At 33.4% G+C, this 24,455-nt stretch overlaps 1 long non-coding RNA gene across 2 annotated transcripts; it reads left to right on the top strand.

Annotated features, from left to right (window-relative positions):
* Window positions 1-33: 33 nt before the first annotated feature.
* On the top strand, window positions 34-24,150 carry LOC111509453 (uncharacterized). 2 transcript variants are annotated; one of them, XR_002722642.2, is made up of 5 exons: window positions 34-267; window positions 333-430; window positions 3,461-3,890; window positions 5,468-5,844; window positions 23,795-24,150. It is a non-coding gene; the product is annotated as an uncharacterized lncRNA (long non-coding RNA). The 2 variants fall into 2 exon arrangements; XR_002722643.2 differs by lacking the exon at window positions 3,461-3,890 and having other exon boundaries at window positions 23,795-24,148.
* The last annotated feature ends 305 nt before the right edge of the window (window positions 24,151-24,455 follow it).

The raw sequence follows: 24,455 nt of genomic DNA, 5'->3' as shown, positions 1-24,455 counted from the left end.
CTGACTATAATATTAATATTAGTCTAAATTTCGGAGGGGGGAAGAAGATTTCTGAATGTCGAGAGGGGGTATTATAAAGACGGAATAATTTATATATGTGAAAAAAAAAAATATCTCCAAACCTGAAAGAATTGAAGATGACATTCTGCTATGTGAAAATATGTGCGTGTATTTGTTACCATACTCGTTGGTAATTTGTTGAATGTTCAAAACGAACATTGTTCCCAAACACCGGAACTGCAACACTTGACGTTTTCAGGAGATGAGGTACATTAATTCGTAACTGAAACTGGTCTCAATTTATAAGTAACAGGGTACACTTTGACTTTCAGACACACATCAATGATTTCTGGTAGAAAACTGAAGCAAGATTATCAATCAATTGGAAGAGAAAGATGTTTTATATCGGAAAGCAGATAAAGGCAATAAGGTTGTGATATTGGACAAATCAGATTACTATGAGATGATTTAATTAAAAACGGTCGCACAGACTTTGAACAGGAGTCTTCTAGTCCTACCGTTCCTAAAATATGCGGTCTGCCAAAAATTCACGTACCTATCTGACAAGTCGGTTCGGTTCGGTGTGACAAATTGCTGAATGGACAACCTAACAATTTGAAACTCTCTCGATCTCATAATAACCTGAGTTTTGTTGATTCACATAAATAGGAGCTAGATTACTTTCTACGGAATTGAATAAGATATGCAGATGATATATTTTCGATGATTAACGATCTAAGGTAGAGGATTCTGTTTCAACATCTAACAACAGACCTCCAAATATTAAGTTTACATATGACATGAAAAAAACAACGAGGAGTTACCATTCTTGAATATCTTAGTGATTAGAAGTAACCAGGGTCTAGAATTTGATGTCCATAGCCATAGAAAGAATACCAGTACTTTTAGATATATTCCACATGATTATTCACAACACAAAGTGGCAGGGGTAGCGTTCAAATATAGTTTTAGGCAATCGCCAAAGGCCGATTTTGCCTAGTCCTGATTGGCGAAGGTTCTACCGGTGAGAAAGTTATCGGAGTACGGAGTGTTCGAAAAGATGGTAGTCCGTTGGCGGGAGGTCTGGGAAGTAAGATTGGTGAGGCAGAACTTCTGCGCTTAATTCGGACGGGCGTGTTGTCGTAGAGCAGGATCTGACCTCTTCTGTTGACTAGTGCCGATTTCGAAGATCAGAAAAATCTAGCGCCTTGAAAAGTGTCTGAAATTGTTGAGATCGGTTCATGACACTAGATTTTTCAATGTTTTGAGAAGTCTGAAAACAACAAAGTATGGCATGAGAACTAAATACAGTAAATAATATTACTGGAGTTTTTTTTCCAACAACAAACCTTTATTTTAACACCTCGACACGTGTTTCGATCACCAAGTGATCATTTTTGAGTCCATTGTTTATTCTCAGTTGAATCGTTTTATTAAAATCAGCGGAGACTATGAGAAAATTTTTCGCAAATTTTTAACGGAAATTATCGAAATGTATCTGAAAGTGAAAAGAGTACCCTGTTAGATTTAAATGTTGACCAGTTTTACAGTTAGGAATTAGTGTACACCATCTTTTGTAGACGCCAACTTGGTTGGTGAAACGTATGTCAAGACGAATGTTGGAGTTCTGGTGTTTGGGAACAGGGCTTGTTCTGGATTTAATCTACACCAGAGGTTCAGTATTGAATGTTCATGTCGGGGGAGGGTAATTACCCCCATTATCTCCCATATAAATCCGACCTAGATTAAGACAATAACTATATAGATAATTGAGTTTCAAACAACGACGACATTGGTCATCTGATTTACATGAAAATTCTATAAGCACAATCGTTTATTGGATAAGAATTTTGAAAAGAATGTAGATAGATAAATAAATCTTTATTTGCTCCGGTTACATATATAATGTACACATATAAACTCCGAGGAGTGTAGAACATGTCAGTAATAAATAACAAATAAAAGCTTCACATACATAATCAACATTATCACACACGTAGTTTTAAGACAAAAAAATAAAATAAAATCAGGCATATATAAATAACATTCGTATAGTTAACATAGTATCATTTAAGAATTCCTGCAAGCTATAATAACGTTTTTCTAGGAGGTAGTTCTTCAAACGACATTTCATTGTTGAAATTGGTGGATTTCTTAGAGTGAGTGGAAATTTATTGTACATGTTTATAACGCTATATTTGACATTTCTCTGTATAGTTGCATTGCTCATTTCTAAGATCATTCTTTGTTCTGGTGTTGTATACGTGATCTTTTTCACAGTTAATGAAAAGTATATTTATTGTTGATAGATGACGTCACTGTTACCTATGTTTATACCACGAAAAAAATTAGGTCACTTTTCAATTAAAAGTGAAGTTTATATAGAATAATAAACTACGATTTGAAATTTATTTGATAATGGTAGTTTGTTGAATTCACCATTTCGATTTATTGTTTTATTTCTTTTAGTTGCAGAAAGTCTGTAGAAGTAGTGATGTTTTAGTGTTTATTGAGATAATAGAGGACAATACTTTTGTTTTGCAAGATGATAGCAAAAAAATTTTGTAATATTTTCTATATTACTAACCTCTACTCATATTCCTACCAATTCAGGATCTTTACGTGCAAGGCGTTATATTCAATGTGGAATGTTCTTCAATTTGAGTTATTACAGCTAATGCAAGTTTGAACAAAATAAATTTGAGTTTTATTCATGAGTTTTTCAAATTCACTTCGAAAAAGTATTCAAATTGATGTTTCATATGATGGGTTTTAATTTTTAAAGGGATTTGTTTTTGATTCACATATTGGCAACAGCGCCTATATCAAGTTGAAATAATTTATACGTACCTAGATATTCTACTTTTAAAAAAGAAAATTATCTTTATAAATCAACAATTAAGGTAAAATATAAATTATAGTTCAAAACCACCTCTACAAGCCCCATAAACAATAGTTGTTTTGTTATTTATTTATATAGAGGAAGATAGGTTAGGTGCACAAAATGTCATATGTCACAGAATGTCTCGGAACTCAGAACATAAGTAAACAGAACAGCATGCCTCTGAAATATGTCATATTTGTTTGTCTCATACAGGTAACAGATTCATTGTCCTTTATTAGTTATAACCGATGTTGCCGAATGGTGAAATAGAAACGAACCCCTTTAAATGTTGAATGCATTATTTCATTCTTCTTTTTTAAGTATTTAAATAATTTTTCAAACAAAAAGGTTGAAATGATAAGTTTAAAATGCGTTGTTTTAGAGCTCTTTTATGAAAACTACTTGATTTTCGTCAGGTAGAACATTCCCCATTGAATCTATTCAATAGGGGCCACCATTGGCAAGGTCGCCAGAGGACGCTGGTGGGTGGTGGGCGAGAGACCAAGAGGAGAGTTTAACATTTAAATTGCTATTTGAGTGCCTAAGAGATAGATGTTTGATTTTGTCTTATTTTAGGAACCTAAAGTTCGTTTTGCGAGGTTTTGTTTGTTCCCATATAGAAGGCATAGAACATAAATACCATGCTATTACCACTTGCCAGATAAAGATATACACAGAACGGAGTGTGCCGAGAGGGGAGCAACTTTGAGATAGGACAGAGATAAATAATAAGACAACCCATAAGAAAAGCTAGTGCTCGCACTAGCGAGACATCAAAGCACCAAGTAGTGGGAAGGTGTGATTAAAAACATGCTGCTCTACGGAGCACTTATATAGTATATGGTATGGGGTTATGAAAATCCAGAGATACAAAAACCATGATTACCAGTTTGCAAAGGCGAATTTTTCTCAGATATCTCCTCTGCAAGTCGAATTGAAGAAAATATCGATTATTGCCATAAGAACCAGTTGTAAATTACTTTCAAATATTTGTTGTGACATCTAGGTATCTATTACAATATTATTTTACATACATAAGAAAGACCATTTTTCATTATAATTATTAAATCCAAACGATATTGATGATTATTTATATATTAGAAAATGTGTTTTCACTTGTACATATACTATGTATGTATGTGTATATATCTATCGCCATAACGATAAACTAAACTGACGTTATTTACAGTTGCAAACACCTAATTCATTCACTTTATTTGTTAGGGATGTCGTAAAGGGAGGATTGTAATAAAGAAATTTGTAGGCAAATTTTACATTAACATAAAAATATCATATAATTTAACTTTGAAAACTGCTTCGCCTTCAACTATCGATCTAATTTTATCTTCCAAACAACGTTCCAATGATAATGGCATTTTTTTTTTAATTTCAATAGAAAATGTCTTTTCTCCCTTCTTTATTTTCCTAGAGTTCCATACTGCCATCTTGTGGCAATAATTTCCTCGTAATACAGATACAGCATTTTGCTAAACGTTGTTTTCATTGTGGGTCCATGAAATTGGAATGTTTCTTTCTATAGGTTTGTTCTGGTTCTAACATCCGAAACTGGAGACTGCACAAGACATGATGCGTAGGTACAAGTACAAAATCTCAAACAGTCCGAAATAGCCTCAGACACTTGGTGAAACCAGAAACCAGAACGCTCTATATCAACTGCGCATGGACCTGACGTTCTAGGACCTGACGTCCTAGAACCTGAATTTCGTAGAACCAGGACATACATCTTATTTATAGTCTTATAGCCTCTCAGGAGCATTTATAATCCGTTTTTATGCTCGACATTTCGTGTTCTACTCTGTGGCTACCTATTTCTCTAACAGGGAATCCTCAATTAAGTGGTGAAAACTACTTGGAAATACAAATGAAACTTTTATTTCTTCATAATACAAAATGGAAATTGAGTAGTTTTTATAGATCTGCCAAAAATGTTCCCGTGGTAGGTAGGCAAATGGATCGTTATTTTGCCCAGTTCCAATTTTATACAGTTGTCAAAACTTGAATATTTCTGAAGATTTTCATCGCATTATTATTGTGGGTCAGAAGGTAGAAATGAGAAGTAATTTGGTTTGAATGAAATAATCGATAAAAATATATCATTGATTTTCTTGACTAGTTCAATTTGTCATTGTCATTTTCCATTAGGGTTGATAAAAAACGTTCACTTAACGGTCAAGATCGAAGAAACGTGTCAAAATTTTGTTTAAAGAAATATTTCTGACCAAAATCATATATCACCCAGCAACTTTACACCTAATTACAAATTTTTGACTACTTTTCACTGTTTTTTTTACCTGTAACACTGCACCTACTAGAAAGAACAATTATTATTTGCAAAGAAATTCCCAATTCCATTGACACATGATGAATGACAAAATTGTTACAAAATCAAACAAGTATATACTTATAAAATATTTCCTTCACATAATAACCCATAATTTGTCAACACCATCCCATACTCAAACATAATCGGACTTTTTTTCTCATAAAAATCAGCATCAAACAAGACCGACAAGGTCAAACGAACCATAAAACAAACAACACATTATTTGTTTTTTTTCACAGCACTTCCTAAGGTGATTCCCGTTTTTGACGCGCAGACAAGTTGGCGATGAGCTCCCACCCTTCCTTCGTCAAAACAAGTTCTCCACACCAGAGCTTACTCGATTCCAAGCTCGCGTTCAGTCAAAGACGCAATCTAGAGGGTGCTGGATGACGCTGTGGCATTCGGTTTCATCAGAGTTCGCGCGAAAATTTTGAGCATCGGACGTTTGGCGGAGTTTTGTGAGTTGTGGAGGATGTTTTATGAAGTTTAGTGAGGCTCGTTGACAATACAATCAGTGAAAAAAGAAATTTTGGTTTTAATGCTTCTAGTGACTTTCCTCGTGTGAAATGTTTCATTTGACGATTGAAAGTAACGATGGGGTTCAATAATACCTAAGGTTAGTGTTGCTAATGTCAATATTGTTGTTGTCTTCAGTTGGAAGTTATTACAGCATTTAGCATTTATAAGGTTGTTTTCTTTGAAATTTGGGTATAAGAATGATAATACGTCGAAAGAATAATATTTTTTATAGTTTCATTGGTACACGCATTATGAAGGCTTCTGAATCTGATTTATTTACGTACTCTTCAAATGAAGACGTACCTATGTAAATGAAACACTTAATAAGAACACATCAGTATTTGTTCAAAAGACAAATGAAAAAAAGTAACTGAATTTGCACTAGAAACTTTACTGTTTAGGAACTATTTTCTGGTAAATCTGAACATCGAACCTTATTCGTATTCCTGAAATAATAATGAATTAGTTAATATCTAAGACTAGGTAGTTTATTGAATTAATTTACTAGTTTCAATTCAAGTCAATAATATTGGCAGAAAGATGAGGCACATGGAAATGATAAATCAATGAAAAATTTATGCTGACAACATTTTCAAGTGTTTTATTAACTTTTTTCGCTCATGAAAAATACACCTGAATTCTACGATAAACATTACTGGTTTTTAAGGGGACTCACTAGGTGCCACACGAAAGTGACAAAATTTTAAAATATGTTCTAATTGCACTTTCAAAGTCATTGATATGCAATTATATGAGCTGAAAATCCCATCTGCTTTTTCTATGTCGCTTGTTTTAGATGTACTTTTACCTACATGAATATTTGATAAGCTACAATACGATTTCTGAATATTTTTTGAAGATTTTTCTTCTATAAAGAGAATAATAATAAAATAGTCTACTCCATGTTGATGAAATAAGTTTCAAGGATACATTTTGAATCTAATAGTGCTTTGGAGCAATAGAAAATTTTTGTAAAAACATTTTGGAAAACACCGGTCCATAGAAACTTACTTATGCACTTAGGTAGCTACCATATTTTAAAGTTCAAATGGAAGTAAAAATGTATATTACCTACTTATTAGATTTCAGTTTCCTTTTTTCCTCATCATTCTTATTTAGTTTTACAAAAAGTTTATTTTGGAAATCTAATAAAAATCAGTGAATACCTATAAGAGAATTCAATAATTACGTAAATTTTCATTCAAATCTACGGAATATATTCTTGAATCTCCTTTGAATAAATTAACGTGTACTTTGTGAGGTTTACTTAGAGAACAATAATGAAACACACAGTATCATTTTTCCATTCACTCTGACTTTATTGGAGGTATTGCTATTCATACCAACAACTTATTTATTGTATACAATAGAAGTACCGCCTATTGATATTTTCTGCCTCTTAATTCAACTATAATGCAGTCCTACCTACCTATTTGTTGCACAATTGAAAATAGATAATATGGCTATATTATTACCATCCTGGGCGATTTCATTTAATGCGGTATGAACATTTCTCATGGCATAAAAAGTAGGAAGGATCACCCACCTTGCATTTGTCTGAAATTTAAACAGATTGACGATCTAAAATTTTGTGTATTTGTTATAAATATTCTGGTTTCCTTGCTCTCAGGACACTTGTTCTTGCGCAAAAACCAGTATTACAATTTTTCTATAAAACTAGTATTTTTTTTATAAAATTAAACATTTTCTCATTTAATATTTCTAAACAAATATCGATGATCATGTGGCTATTCTATTAAATTCTGCTATTCTTCCACATGATCATTCCACATGAATTATCATGTGGCAGTGTTATTACCATGCCATGTGCGTGAAGAAGAAATCGCACAAGAGGAGCGTCGTGCTCAGTGTTGTTAGATCTACTGTTTTTGCAGGGGATTTTCTGTTTTTGCTTTCGAGCTACTTTTTCTACTGTTTGAAGAGTTGAAATGTACCAATGATTCAGTTTGCTTTCTATAATAATTATTATACAGTGGAAATCACAATGTATATAGTATGCACCTATAAAATATTTTTTTTTGTTGCAATCTATTGTTTTTGGCACAAAATTTACTGCTGAACATGATTATTTATAAGTAATTTTCCATTCATCGCATTCTTAATAAAATGTAAAAATTAATTTGAGAATCTCTTTTTCTAATGGCGATTTGATCTGTTGATGTGAAATATTTTCAGAATCACAATCGTCTTTTATTTAATGATGACCTGAAAATGCATTTAGAAATTTCAGCATTTCACATTATGTGGGTTTCTATCTAGGAATCTACTTTAGCTTTAGTGGGTGGTAAATCACGACGTATTGTAATAAACGCCCACTGACATTGTTGTTAGAACAAAATCAAAATTCTTCATTTCAGGCGCTTTTATTACTTCACTGATCAATTTTTTGACGGTCATATGGATTGTTACCTCAGCTACAAAACATATGAGATGAAATAATTTGTTTTTATCATGCGTGAAAAATTTGAACATAAAGAAATTTCTGAAATATCGTTTTGTTTCATATTTTTTCAAAATCTGAATTTAATAGTAGATAATTTTCTCAGATAATCTTCTGGATCATTTGTGAATATTTGATTCAAAAATAAGTATACTTACTCATCTAAGTAGTTGATATTCTTGAAAAGTACATTTTTATATTTGAATTCTAATAAGATAGGTACTTGATATAGCTTAACCTTCATGGTGCACATTGTTTTTTTAAACTGGAAAGTTTATATATAAATAATTGGAAAATTTCGACGTACCTAATGTCATCTTGTAGAACTAAACACACCAAAAACATATTTCAATGTAGCACAACTTGAGTTTTCAATCTAAATGTACCGAACTCTTCAATTCTCAACTATTATCTACGAAAGAAGTTATGAAAGGAGTTCGAAATGGAAAAGTATTCAATGGTGTAAGAAAGAAGCTTCAAATGGACTTGAATCATAGCAATTTAATCTCATTTTTATTACTGAACTGGCCGAACCCATGATATCTCAGATGAATGACAAACAACATTTGGGATGGAGTTCAAAATCTTGGTTAATGGCCAACATGTTTAAATCTGTTTAAAATCTCAACTTTATTTCACTTTAAATACAACAAACACTTCAACTTAATGTCTATCGCCTTACTAGATCACTTCGCGTACCGCACTGTAACCCCCCTAGGAACGACAATTCTCAAAAGTCGAAACTTGTGCGAGCTAAGGACTTACGAGGTCTTACCTTTTAACGTGTGATTCCTAACAATACATCCTGAAATGTGGTAATGAGAAAGCGTTCTTATATTACGTCAAAAAACCTAAACTGAAATTGGTGAATATCGAATGTCTCCAGAACTAATTGGAATATTCTGAATTTCAAAATATTATTTAAATATACTCTGAAATAGGCAACTTTTTTTAAATTCAACCGACCCTGTATCTCCCACAGTTTTTTTTATTTTCCCATGCGAGTGGCATTATTGGTGGATAACATATTTTAACTGACTAAACTTGATGCATTTGGGATATAACACTTGAAAAATTATTTCAGGAAAAGTTATAAATTCGTAAGGTTTGATATCACTATAATAATAATATTTGAATGTAGCGATATAATAAAAAAATTGATCTTGAGTAAAAATTGTTTTTTTTTTAACCATCATTTACACGAAAAAGGTACTGTGAAAGGCATAATTTTCATATAAGAATCAACATATTGAAAATTAACTCAAATTGGGTTTTCTTCATTTTTCGTCCAAAAAAATTGTAACAGCGTCATGAGGAATAAGAGAACCAAACTTAACACAAACTGAACCCAACATATATCCAACCAATTGTATGGCCTTTATTTTTCATTTAAAACTTTCGATTGTCAAAAATTATTGTTTTTGTCCCTCAAGTAGGTATAATAGTATATGTATTTATCGTGTAATAAAATTGTCAAAAGTTAACGACCTTTTGATTTTCTATGGAAGGGACTTTGGTTGAAAAATTTCTATCACGTTTATAGTGTTATACTAGAGTAATTGTGTCATTGATCCACTCATTTTCTTAAAATTTAGTTGTCAAAAATTGGCTAATTTACAAATTCTCTTTATTTTCTTTTCCAATAATTTCTTGATTATATCACAATTTTTCTAGACGAGTTACTTCTCGTAGCGTCTCTCCATATCTGCCAATTCCCTATAAACTGGCAAATATAGTCATATTTGTTTTTATAACCGATCCACTTTTCGAATTTTATTACAATTTCAAATTCCCTTGCTGACTATTCAAAAAGACCTCGTGGTCTCTCACGATTCCCAAGGCGTTCCTGCTGAATTTGTGTATGTCAACGTTTTTGCGAAGTGTGAATAAAATGCCCGTACAAAAAAACGACTGGGGTTCGCCAAGTGTTTTCCATCTTTCGGAAAATATCGATGATTGAATATATTGTCCGTTTCCTTTAGTGTTTCTTTATATAAGAAAGAGGGATATTTCACTATAGTGTATTTTTCGAGTAATACGAGTAATACGAGTATTAGGTTGTTTCAAAAGTTTTGTGTTTTAATGTCATGTGTTTTCGTAGTTTCATATCTTTATAAATATTTATTCTTTTCAAGTAAAATTAGTTTTTTAATCCTTTTCTGCCAGTCTTCTTCGGTAATATCAGATACTTCTTCTTTAATTAGCTCTATTACCTTCTTATCAAATTTTGGAAAATTATTTTTACGCCAAATCCCCCAAATCAACTCGATGGGTTGAAAACACAAAAATTGGGGGGAAGTCTCAGTATGGTGTGTTCATACTTTTCAGCAATACTCTCAAGGGCATGTACTTTTTCAAATGTTTTTGTCTGCAAAACTTCAAGTAGTTGGGATCAATGTGTACAAATCATTCTTTGAAAAAATTAGCTTCCATGTTCTCATGATAGTCAACATTGCAGTCCTGAAGTTTTTTTCCACATAATTTCCAAGAATTCGAAAGCCATCCTTTACTTCCTCCGCAATGCACAATGATTAGTCGCGATCCTTTGTTTGCAGGCATGTTAGGCGTACACATTCTCGAACCATCAGTCCACCCTTTCGTAACTGTGTCGTGAGTGTCATACCAAGTTTCGTCCGAATAGAAAATTTGCCGTTGTTCTTGTCTATATTTAGTTGTTTGTTTTAAGTATTTGTTACGCAATTCCACCATTCTTCTGTTTTCCATAACTGATTGACGTTTGCTTATTATTTTAAATCTAAATCCTAGTTTCTTTTTCCAATTCTGAAGAGTTTTGTCACAGCAGCTCAAGTTATGACCGGAAGTTATTCAATTTCTTCCTTATGATTTCAGTTGTAGGAATCTCATTGCTTTTGTAACAGTCGTATATTGTTTTTTCAATGATTTTATTAGATGAACATCTAAAGGTTTTGGTAATCCTGTATTACATCGCGTCTTGCGTCCATAAGGTTTGTTTTTGACTATTTTACTTACAGTTGTCACAAACATTTTTTATTTTTAGAAGCTTTTTGCTAACGCAGTTTTCTTGATATCGGTTTCAAAATTTATAAAAGATATCTTGATAGTTTTTGACCATGAGATCCAATTGAACTTACAATAGATCTTAAAGGATCATTAGGTAATCCAGTTAGTTTTGAAAATGGTGTAATAACCAAAACTAGTCAACAAATATTTAACTATCGTGGAAAAGTGTGTTTTTATAGTGAATCCTCAGTGAACATTAGGCTTATGTATTTTGGTAACCCATAAGATTGAGATGGTTTTCTAAGATAAAAAATCAGTTGAATGTGTTCTGTTTGGTCAGAATATTTTTATATTTAGCAAACGTTCTATAAATATTATGTTCAATTGATTTTGTTGGTTCGTGAACGTTTTTTGTTCTATTATCTGTTTGGCATGTTGAACTCGAAAATCAACTGAGATAATTTATTTTCTAATCGATAGAACCTATCCATTATTATACTATGGCATTATCCTTATAAGCTGGAAGTATTTCAGTATTATCATCTGCACGAAGAAATGTTATTGCAAAACTCTCATATAAATTTAAATTACTTCTAGTATGATGAGGTGGTCACAAAACATTTTTCTATTCAGATTTGTAATCACCAGATATTTCTGGTGGTATTTTTTATCATATTACCTCTATAGAAGTAAATAGTTCAAATGTGAGTTATAGAGAAATTCAGTCTTTTTCCTTGTAGTGATTTTTCATAAGAATTTCAGATGACAACTTTACTACAGTTTTCTCAATTTCATAAAATACAACAATGTTGTTTTCAATTTTTCTGCCACGGAATTCATCAGTAAATGCCTGGCAAGAATTTCACCAATTAAATTTTCTATGTTCAACCTCGATAAAAGCTGACAAAACTAAATAATTGTAAATTATCGACGTTCTTATCAACACTCATATACTACTGAAGGTTCAAAGCATCGCTCCAATGTAAACAGAGAAACAATGTTTTTTCTCCGCTTCGCTTGTATGACCGCTCTTATCCTTCATTACGGCTCCAACATGAACTAAAGTAAAGACGAGATTTCTTATTTCAAAAATATTGATTGCTCTCTAAAAGATTAACGAACAAGCAGATTCTACACACGGGAATGCGGAATGTTTTGTACGGTTCTATTTCTACCACAGTGCTTTACTAACCCACATTCAATTTGTCCGAATAGGCCGCATGCAATTTTATTGCGGAAATATTGATACGAATGCGGATTCATTTGTTTCTATAAGAATTAAACTGTCGACGCAGTGAAAGTAAACTGATTCCCACGGATATTTATTTTCTCTAGCAGCAATCTATCGATGCCGTCCACAAGTGGATCGCAAGAATAATAATCAGAGTATCTGCTGGGATGTTATTTGTGGAATTTAGGTTGAATCGACGGTCTTCGAACCAGGAAAGGACATCACACATTAATCACAAAATTTTTGACAACAATGATGAAGACAATAGGCTTTTGATATACGAGGTCTGTTCGAAAAGTTTCCTCAAAAAATATTAATTTATTCATCAATTTATATTTTGTCCTCTTCAAGGTAGTCCCCCTAGGTATGATACACTTGTGCCAGCGTTTCATCCAATCCTCGAAGCAGTTCTGATATACACTTTTTGTATGTCCTTGAGCTGTCTTAGCGATTCGGTTTTATCTCCTCAATCGTCATAAAACGCCGTATTCTCAAGGGTCTCTTTGATTTGGGGGACAGGGAAAAAAAGTCGCAGGGTGCCAAATCTGGTGAATATGGTGGCTGAGGCATGATCACGGTGTTGTTTTTGGCAAACAAATTACGAACAAGCAAAGACGAGTGAACAGGTGCATTATCGTGATGCAAAAGTAATGAATTGTTTTTCCACAATACCGGCCTTTTTCTTCGTATTGTTTCTCGCAAACGGCGCATAACTCCAAGATAATACTCCTTATTGACCGTACGACTATGTGACAAGAACTCCTGATGCACTGCGATTCGGTAATCGAAGAAAACAATGAGCAAAACCTTGACAATTAAGCGAACTTTTTGTGCTTTTCTTCGGTCTTGCTCTCCTGGGCTCTTCCATTGGAAAGATTACAATTTTTTTCACTTTCACAACATTTTCATCGGTTGTTGATGTGCTGTGGCGTCCAGGGCGAGCATCTTCTCGACCTTCTGTGGAAAGTTTGTACCACTTGTAAACATTTTTCTGACTCAGAGTACAATTACCGTATGCCACTGTCAACATTTCAAGTGTTTTTGAGCACTCAATTCCATTTTGTACCTACACAAAATTTGATTCAAATTCTTCGGTCAATTTTTCTCGAAAGCAGAAAAATGTCAAACACGACGACACTTCTAATTATTTTTATGCCTCTCACCAACAAACTACAAATGATAAACAACTGAAACGAAACTGTGAACATATGTTCGAGATGAGTGTAACAACATAAAAAAGTAAAAAACTCGCTAATTGACCTCGTAGAGAAAGCCAAATAATTGGAAGTTGTCAAAATCCTAGTTTTCCATAGACAGTAAGGAATGCATAAGCAACATTCTTCATTCACGATTGTTCTTGGCGTGAATCCATGATTTGTGAGAATTTCACTAGTCATCTCCCACGGAACTAGTGAAGCGGAAAATGGAAAGCGGGGATAAGTGAAAGTACTCGAACGACCTGTAAATAGTCATCTCTCGGAGGAATCAGTCCAGTCATCACCCGAAGACGATTGTAGATACAATCGAAACGTCGTGAACTAACGTGAATTGGAATCTCTCAACTTTTTATTTTCTTTTTTCATTTCTTCATTTTTATTTATTTTTGTTCAATTATTCTATTTTACTTGTATTTTATTTCACTATTATTTTATTTCAGGTTCATTTTGCCTAATATAATTGTTATTTTCAGCTATTCATTTTTGATTCTTCTTTTTATTAGTTCTTTCATAGATTTCAAATCATTTTATATAGTAGACAATGGAAGTCCAAACTAGTGAAATTCATCGTGAAACATTGTCAATCACCTTCAAACATTTGTGAGAATGTTATGTGTCGTCGAAAAGCAGTTTTCATTACTTCCATTAAAATTTTACAAAATTGATTTCAAGTAAGTCCAAATTATCAAACAATATCAGCAATATTTCACAGAAAAAACAGTTTTACTGCAGATTTTTTTCATGTATATAAAAATGATTTATTGAGCCCTCTAGAATGATAGATACAAATTATTAGGAGTACTTAAAATGAAGGGCTAACGTACATATACATTATTCTGTCAATAATATCGTATTTATGAAAAGCGATAGTAAAGAGCCGAAATCACAACCTCTATAAACTTAGCTAGGCCACTTTTAGTAAATTAATAGAAATATTTTCTTTTATTTTTGAATAACTGTCGAGGATTTGTTGTATTATTTTTATGTAGCTCTGCTAACTACCATAGTGACATTCTTAATAAAATTCCAATCAAGTTCAAAGACGGTTTGGATTAGTTAGTTTTAAGTTACATTGGTGGTATAAGGGGGGCCCTGCTACAGGCTCATGCCTTTTCAGGGTTATGCTGAAATATATGTTATGAATATTTTTCTAATAATTATCGTAACTCATTTTGATAAAAAAAACACAAAAACGTATTTCTCTGAAAATTATTGTACTATACTATATGGGAACACTACGTTGCATGTATTTGATTTTTTAACAATTTTTTCAAGAGATCGTGAACGAAAAAAACCAGAATCGATTTTCCGTGTATCCATCTCCTTTGATACATTCTTTATTAGAAAAGAAGAATTTGAATTTCTTTCCTGTTTGCAATGTTATCCGATGCTTATGTATTTTTTTTCAATAAACACAGTATTGATTATTTGTACTCATCTTTTTCGACATCTATCATTTTTTTCAAATGGGTGGATATGCTAACTCAATATAAAGTTACCACAATCGTCTCATAAACGTCTTGATAAAACACATTATAATTCTGGCCTTTCGACGATTGATAAATACCTTTTTTGTTCACGATATTTCGACAAAATTATTGAACGAATCAAATATTTAGATCGCGGCGAGTTACGATAGGTAATCGACAAAATATCGATATCAAAAGTTTCCACATTCAATTTCATCAATACTTTTACCGGAGTGGTTGTGTTAACTCTTTATCAAGTTAGCACTATTGTTTTTTATTCATAAAAAAACGATTGTCTTGAAAAATAAAATTTTTCGATTGCAATAAGAAATAATTTATAAAAAAAAGAATCACATTGCTAACTGAGAGACATTAATTACTGTTCTTTAATAATATTAACTACAAATTCTCCTGATTCGTTTCGTTTATGATCTTTTGATCCATTTGATGCCATTTAGTGCAATTCTCGAAAATTTTATAAAACTACTAGCTGACCCGGCGAACGTCGTTACCGCCTTAGAATTAATAAATGTGTTAAATTGTGTTAAATTTTCCTTCATTCACTTGAAACGTGTGCTTGTTCTCATGGAGCTGATGCAAAACCCGTAGACCTGGCAACACTGAACACGTGATATAACTTCTTCATCTGCAGTGGATTGATTCACAATAATCCGCAGTCTAATAGCATTATGACTTCGTTATGAAAAATTTAAAAATTTAAAAATCTGTTCAAAATATGTTTTTCCCTTAACCAGCTGTCGCACCCCTACGAACGACAACCCTCAGAAGTCGAAACTTTTGCGAGCTAAGGATTAACGAGGTATTACCTAGGGCTTGAACCACCGACCAACACGGCAGTCAATTCAAGTGAGTGAATAAAGCACCCACGTCGAACCGCCTGGCTACCGACCGACCGAATTATAAACTGATAAACTTTAATATAGAACAAGACTAAAAGTTTGAAAAAAGTAAGGTAATTTTTATGAAAAAAACTTTCAACAGTGTAAAGTTAAAATGTCAATTTTCTGTTTTTAGTCGCACTGATTTTTGTTGAAATATTTATATAAAAACCGCACTTCGATACTAAACAGTTTAAGTTTTTACTGATATATTTATGTGTAAGTATATCATAGCCAGCAGATGCTTTTCAATCAATATAAATTACAATATAATCACCCGCTGCGAGATCTATTTTTTCAATTGGTTGCAGTCTCTTGTGAAACTCATGGTGGGTTCGTAATATACTAACTATTCCTTGAATTTTTTTAATTTTTTTGCAAATTGCTCTGTATCCACTTTTTTTGCGCCTTTTCCTACAAAGTGCTTCCAAAATTCGGATTTTTTTCATTTATATTAAAATTATGATTTTTGTCAACCCTGGATCTATAAGTTATTCTCCTTGAAGACTGTCTGGTTCTTAAGTCCAAAAACAAGCGAATGTGACAGCTTGTCTACAGTTAACAAAAAATATACCCTTCTTTTTGTAATAACTTCGCAAGGTAGCGTCTTTTTCCTGTTTGTAATGTCGTCAAACAAACCCCTTGATCCATTTTCCCCGAAGACGGTCCCCGAGGATTCTAAAGGAGCCAACTCCGAGATCCGGAGGTATATTGAAATCGATTGACTGCTCAATACATTGCTGTTTTATATGTTTATATAAATTCCCGAACGTTCTACGAGCAGTGAAGTACCAACGAGGGGGAGAATGAAATTTTGTTTGCCAACATCCTCTGCATAATATTGACTTTTCTCTACGACAACGTGTCTTCTTTTTCCCTTTATATTCAAACAAATATCTTATTCTTATGTTGGCGTGGGGGTTCTTAGAAACAATTATTTGTTGAAGGGAAATATATAGTGGTTACAGTCGGTAGATGCTGATATACTTACTCAGATATACTGATATTTAAATCAGTTCAATATCAATAAGGCGTCTGGTCCTGATGAAGTGCCCGACAATGTACTTCAAAAGTGCGCAAACCTTTCTTACAAGAAAGGGGGATCATTTTTGTGAATGGCTCTGCAGCTTCTCGAAAGAACGTTCCCTGCAAGTGCCCGTGAGTGGATATCTCTCGAATACTTTTACCATCAACGCTGGTATTCCCCAGGGATCCGTATTGTCTCTAACCCTCTTTTTCTTCTATATCAAAGACTTATTGGAAAAAAACAAGAATCCAATATATTGCTTTACTGACGATAGCACACTTGTCTCGTCATTCCATTTGAATTCCAGGACATCAGCTGCAGATGTACATCTTCACCGGCAGTAGGAGGTTGCATATTGAATTGGAGTGAAAGTAACCAGGTTTAATTCAATGTCACAAAAATCCAGGCATCTTCAAAACGATAAATGTTTCCGAACCGTGTAAAATAATGTCAGGACAGACAATTCCGCTTTCTGTTTCGATAAGTTTGTTGGGGGTTAAAATGGACACCAATATATCTTGGCAGAATCATGTCGCTGGAATTGCAAAGACTGCTTCTCAAATGCTTCTGTTCCGAACCAGAAAACTGTGCACACTTCAGCAACTTTTGATGCTTTATGAAGCTCAGATCAGACCTTCTTCGGAGTATTGTTCTCATGTATGGAGCTTCACCCCTAAGCATACCTTGAAGCTGCTGGATTCCATTCAGAAAAGGGCCATCCGCCTGATTGGAGACGCGAACATCAATTGCAATCTTGATTGCCTAGAAAATCAGAGAAAGGTTGGAGAATTGTCTCTCTTCTATAGATACTTCCATGGGAAGCGTTCAAGTGACTTGGCTCGTTTGATTCCACCAAGAGCGGTACATATCAGAAATACTCGATGGACTGTGGCTGCTCATCGTTTTGAGGTTCAACTTGGTACACTTCGAACTTCACTGTTTAAGAACTCTTTCATTTGAGAACTGCGTTTATGTGGAATTAATTTACAGGCACCGCTCTAAGAGCACCATAATAATAAGAGCTTGTGTTTTATCCTTGAAAAAAAATATAAATCCAGAAAGTCGAAAAATATTAATAACCACCAAAATACACCCATGTAATGAATTTAGATAAAACAATAGAGCTGGATAATGATTGAATTCGAAATTAATGTTCTTTTCCTCTAAAATTTCAGAGTTGATAGGAGAATTCTCAAAGAAATACTCTTTAATGCCCGAAAGGAAATTTGTAAGATTTTTTCAATTTTTCATTTCACTCAAACCTATTTCGCATCGCAGAGACTACTCACTCCAAATCATTTGCTGCAGTTTTATTCTGGTGATAAATCAATAGTGGAAATACATTTTTGAATACAAGCCTATATTAACACGGCCTGAAAAGAAAAATTATTCTTAAAATAATTCAAACCCATACATTCATTACATTACACAATTTATATCGTATAAAGAATACAGTTTTAATCTTCCTCTTTGAAGATGATCACTTGGTGATTGAAGCACGTGTCGAGGTGTTAAAAATAACGATTTGGTGTTGGGGAAAAAACTCCAGTTATATTCAATACAATATGTATCTTGATCTCGACATGAATAATTATAAGATTTTTTTTATGAAATAGGTAAATACTGTATTAATTCTGTATACTAATTAATTGATGGGTTTGAATCGTTCTGAAATGTAATTTCTTCTTTTTAGAGCATGTTTATAAAAGCTTGTAGACATGTTTTTTACCTATAATTTAACAAAATTCAATTGACCTTCTAACTATGAGGGTTCTTGAGATCCTAATATTGGCCCGCTTAAAAAAACAGCCGGTATAGATTATAATGATTGGTAATAAGCACTGACGAATATATCTGTATATTGTATAACTTCAGAGAAATTGCGAATCCTACCCAACGTTGAACATTTTTCAAAAAATAATTTTAAACGAGAGGAAACGAGAGCTGGTTTTCTAGATTTTCCATCTCCTAGTTTAGCAGCTACATCCTTAGAAACGTTGAGCATATAGCCCAAGGCTCGTTATAACAGTCTTCGAAGATAGGGTCCATCTTTCCATTCTCCATCATCTAAATATCTGAGAAACGCCCCAGGTCGCACTCATCACCGTTATATACATAAAGAATCCATACGAAATTCGTATTTAAATTGCACCGGATATTTTCTTTTATCGGCGCTCGACTCTCTACTGTTTTATTTGAGTTTTATTCACAAACGGCATATTTGTATACCCGACTATACGTGTATGTTGGCTTTCGTCAAGCAAATACGTTTAGATAAAAACGTCTTTGTTACTGAAGCCATGAAAACTCTTTACAATATTTTCAATCTTTTTTTAGGAAAGTGTGTAATGGAATAAGTATTTTCTTCGGGTTTCTCGTTGTCAAAATATTGTAATCAGGTTAGACTAATTTGTTGTTTTATAACCCAAAATCAATACTCCTGACCGCTCTGCATTGAATGATTCCGTACAGTCCATCTCGTCTTGTGTTTGTAAATCTTTTGCTGGAAAAATCCTCACTTGTTTACTTTGCAGTAAATGTTCAAGAGATAGTAAAAACTTGTGTGAATTTCTGAAACTTCATGGAATTTTTAACAGTTGATGAACGACTGTACTGCCAAACATGACTGTTATAAGGAAACAAGTATAGCTGAGGCACCAGCCAATCTAATAATAACACTGATGATCTACAAACAAGACTCAACCTCTGACGGAAGCAAGAAACTCATTCGAAGGTTCGAAATAGATGAACATTTAAATCTAGCAGAACACTATTATAATATTCATGCAGTCATTGTTCACTGTGGTTCTGGCGTTGAATTTGGTCTTTATTACGCCTTGGTCAAAGACGAAACGGACTGGTTTAAGTTTGACGATACCCGTGTCACGAAGTGTTCTGGCGATGTATTGAATCTATTGGAGCATCTGGAGACACCCTACATTTTCTTTTATGAGAGAGAGGACATTGGCAGATCAAGATCTTCAGACGATGTGGTGCTGCAGGTTTTTCTGGGTTTTCCTGCAGCTGAAAGAGCAAATGCGTCATTGGAATCAATGAAGTCGCCCCGGAGCGCCAATTAATTTTTATTTTTGTTTTTATTTTTACCGAAAAATGTATGTTCCTATTATAACCTTTGAAATTCTCTTGGTAGCTGTTTCTCAATTTGTGGATTCCGCTTAATAGTTTATATTTTTAATCGACTGAGTAGTATTTATTAGAAAGATTAGATACGTTCCAAAACATTTTTGAGGTACCGTTTCTACGGTCGTCTATGTCACCTCTAGAGTCTGATGGCATATTTTGAAAATGAAATATACATAATAAAAAAGCGGTTTCATAAGATTTTAATGCACAGGATTGAGAACAGAAACATGAGATTGATCTTTAAGATCAACGGATTTGTAGCCCCATGATTTCTTTTTGTGAGGATACCTTGAAAGTGAAATTTTCCGAATAGAACCAACGCCTCAAGAATAATTACGACGAATTGTCGACACGGGCCCTCGAATCACTCCAAAAATGTTTCGGAATGTGTGAGAATGAATATAATCTTTATTTTCAATCATTATGTATTAAGTAAGCATCTCGACAAATTAAATTTCAGACTAGGTATATATGGCAAAAATAATTTGTTGGAAAATATTCCTATAGTGGTCGTTTGAATTTATATTTAAAATGCTTGCAACGTTATTTTTTTGATTATTTATGCATAAATACCTATTACATGAAGCACGCTTTACGTTTGATTACATTTTTAGTGTATCTTATGAAATTGAATATTCGCAAAAATCTATATATTTGTGAAAGGCAGGCCTGTTACTTTAATCTCACCCTCCACGAATATAGATACATTCTAAAAAAGTTGTTGACGCAACCGAAATTTGACTCCAGTTTACATCGTCATAACTTTTAACGTAAAAGTCCGATTGTATTGATTTTTTTAAAATGAGTAAGCTCACTTCCACGGTTTGATTGTTGAATCACGCTTAAAAACATTTCACATCCTGAAAACACTTTTGTTAAAATCTGTTTTTCCGTTAACCAGCTGTGGCACCCCTACGAACGACAACTTTAACTACTAACGAGCTAAGACAGTCTTTGTCTACTAAATTATTCGGTATTTTAAAATATTAGAATTGTCTAACGTGAAAGGAAAAAAATATTGAAAATGATACTTATGACATATGATTGGTGTGAAAAGGATATTCACAAATATTAATATGCCACACGTATATATGCGAATTAGATCGATTTTTTCCGATTACTAAAATAAAAATAAAGTTTACTTTTAATGATCTCCTGATGATACTGGCTCGCTAATTAAGGAGCTAGGTACTATAATTGTTTGGCTTGAGATGTTCTGGTTTTTAAGGGGAAATTCTGTGAATCATTTTATAACGCAATAAAGATTATAAAATCTTGTGCATTTACTACCATAATATATGATCCATGAATCATTTTTATTAACATTTTTAACTTTCACTCTCCGAAGATTATTTCCCTTTTTTTTCCAAGAAACTGGTTTACCTTCACCAATATTATTCATGCGAACGATATTAATGTTTTTCTGAATTTTTTTTAATTAATACATCACTTACCAAGAAAGTGAATGGTAATCAAAAAGATGCCGCTCTCTGGAAATTGAAAATTTCAGTTAATAATTTCTCTAAAAATTAGACAGGAAATGTGCGTTGTGCTTTTCTTAATTGGCATAACTTGACGGAAGCCTTTGACATTCTTGTACACTGCAATAATAATATATCCAAAGTGACGTTACGGAACGTGCATAATTACATGTAAATGCAATAAACAATACTTCGTGGAAAATATTCGTTATAAATTGCTCCATTCAAATGCCACTTACTAAGGAGTTGCGATCTCACAGTTGCCAGATGAATATTGTAAAATCGGACTTTCCTCATTAACATTTTTTTATTGATATGCATCATTTCAAACAGTCATTTCAAATTACCCACTCAGACAAATACTAATAGTTCGGTCATTTGTTTTAATGACTCGCCCACTTCCTGTTTTTGCTCATCTTGCAGAAAGAAAATATATTCAATAGCAGTTAATAATGTTTAAGAGCTGAGAAATACAAAGAACAGAAGTATATCAAAATTGATGTCATTGAGAGAGAGAGAGAGAAAACATATTGAAATTTTTTAATAGCAGTTAATAATGTTCATGAGCTGAGCAATACAACGAATAGAATTATATCAAAATTGATGTCATTTCAAATAAATATGAACTTATTGTAAAGAACATTTGTAATCAAAGACTTAAATGGTTTATTTGCTGATTGAATTGCAGCCAGCTGAATTTTTCACTAGACCCTAATTTCATCATGAAGGACACCTTCAGGGACTTTATTCAGGCACTTTTCTCAAAAACCAGAACTACAATACTTTTTGTGACGCGGGTTCGATCGGAGTCTTCATCTCCTGAAGACTGTGTATGATATAAATCAAAAGGGAAAATTTGTGGACAGAACACTCAAAAAATGGAGGCAAACCTCCAGCTGTTACTAGGAAGGCAAGAACTCAATTGATATTTTATGAAAGTTCTCAGTAGTTTCGAAAAAAGTGATGAGAACAGCTCTTATTTAATCATTTTGGACGAAATCTACAAAAAGAAATATTTCACAAATCTATTATAAAACCGATTTCTGTAGAAAGACCTATATCGTGCTGAAAGCAGAGTGTTCAAGAATAAGGAATGACCAAATATCAATAAAAAATTAATATTCAACAAAAGTCATTTTATAGGAAGGAAAGCAACGTTTTTCGTAAACTTTTTTGAGTATTTTCACCTTCCAAAATCTGAAAAAAATTAAAATTGCAATGGAGGACTTTATACAGGTGTGGAAAGTTCAAACTTTTACTAAACCCCGATAAATATTCTCTTCATCAGTAAAAATATTCAGAATTTACGCAGTAACTTATCGGGATGGATAAGAAGATTGCCTTTTCTATATCTGTTTAAACTTCTCCATTATAATCTTTTTTTCAGATTATGACAGGTGAAAATAACCGAAAAGGTTGATGAAAAACAGAATATTAACATATAAATATTATCCAACAATACAAATTGAAAATATGAAAGGGTTAGGGTTAGGTTAGGGAAAATTTGTGGACCGAACACTCAAAAAATGGAGGCAAACCGCGGACACGTGTTTCTGGCTATTGGCCTCATCAGCGCGGTGCAGCCAATTGCAAAGATGGACAACAACTGGTTACCAAAAATGAAAAACTTCACATATGTGAAATATTTCTTTGTGTAGATTTCGTCCAAAATGATTAAATAAGAGTTGTTCTCATCACTTTTTTCAAAACTACTGAGAACTTTCATAAAATATCAATGGAGTTCTTGCCTTCCTAATAACAGCTGCCCGTTTGCAATTTTTATTTCCCAAAGTTCCTCAACTTTTTCCTCTGAGAACAAAGAAGGTTGCAATAGTACTTAGTTAGTTGCAATTTATCGGAAAGTTGATATAACTCGAAGACAATGTAGCAAATTGGAAGTGTTGTGAAGAATACAAAATGAAATCAAGACTCAAGCTGATTACCAATTCCCCTTTTTACTGAATAGTTCATCCCAATTAAAAACACCATCAACGTGAAGTAATGAATTCAAATCTCGCCTAACAAACGCTCTCCGAACATAAAATTAAACTTCCAATGTAACAAACTCCTCCAACGAAAACACTTTCAGCACTCATTTCGGTCGTCTTCTAATTATTCACTTTTTTTTTCTTACAGATTTCCACCGGATTTGGCGAGCCTTTCAATCCCCGTAGAATAAAACCTCGTGAAAGTTTCAATTAAGACGAAGTGCCGGAACTGAACCTTTAAAAAAATAAACACACGGCACAGCACTTTGACACCATGCGGGCGACTTCATTGCCGTTCGTGATGGGGTTCAGTTGGGTGTTGTTGGCGGCGGTCGTTCTGGCGGCGGCCGGAGATGTGGCGCATCTCTCCTTCTCCGGATCGAGATGTCCCAGGGCGTGTTCTTGTGTGGGGACGACGGTAGATTGCTCCAGGAGGGGTCTGACTGCGGTGCCGAGGAACATTCCTTTGGATACTGAAAGACTGTGAGTATCTCATTATATGTACTTCTATGGTTGAAGGAATTTACTTTTTTGTCAACCGAGGATGAACCTGTAAGGACAGAATCCCAGACATACGTTGTCTGGCAAACACTCGTTTTTGTTTTGTACTTCTCCATCAGTCATAATAATAATATGCTTTCATGTATTAAGGTAGCTCAAATATGAAGTTAAGATATATCTGCACAAATATAGACATGCATTAAACAATTTTATCCAAACACATACAAAACATACGTTGAATCTGTAAGGACGGAATCCCAGACATACCTAGTCTGGCAAAAACTCGGTTTGGTTTTGTACTTCTTCAT

The sequence above is a fragment of the Leptinotarsa decemlineata genome, unplaced genomic scaffold (assembly GCF_025532065.1).
Source record: "Leptinotarsa decemlineata unplaced genomic scaffold, Ldec_3_MD MMD2_tig00000199_RagTag_RagTag, whole genome shotgun sequence".
Taxonomy (NCBI): domain Eukaryota; kingdom Metazoa; phylum Arthropoda; class Insecta; order Coleoptera; family Chrysomelidae; genus Leptinotarsa; species Leptinotarsa decemlineata.
Note: the sequence above shows the minus strand (reverse complement) of the source record. Positions and strands in the feature narration are given on the sequence as shown.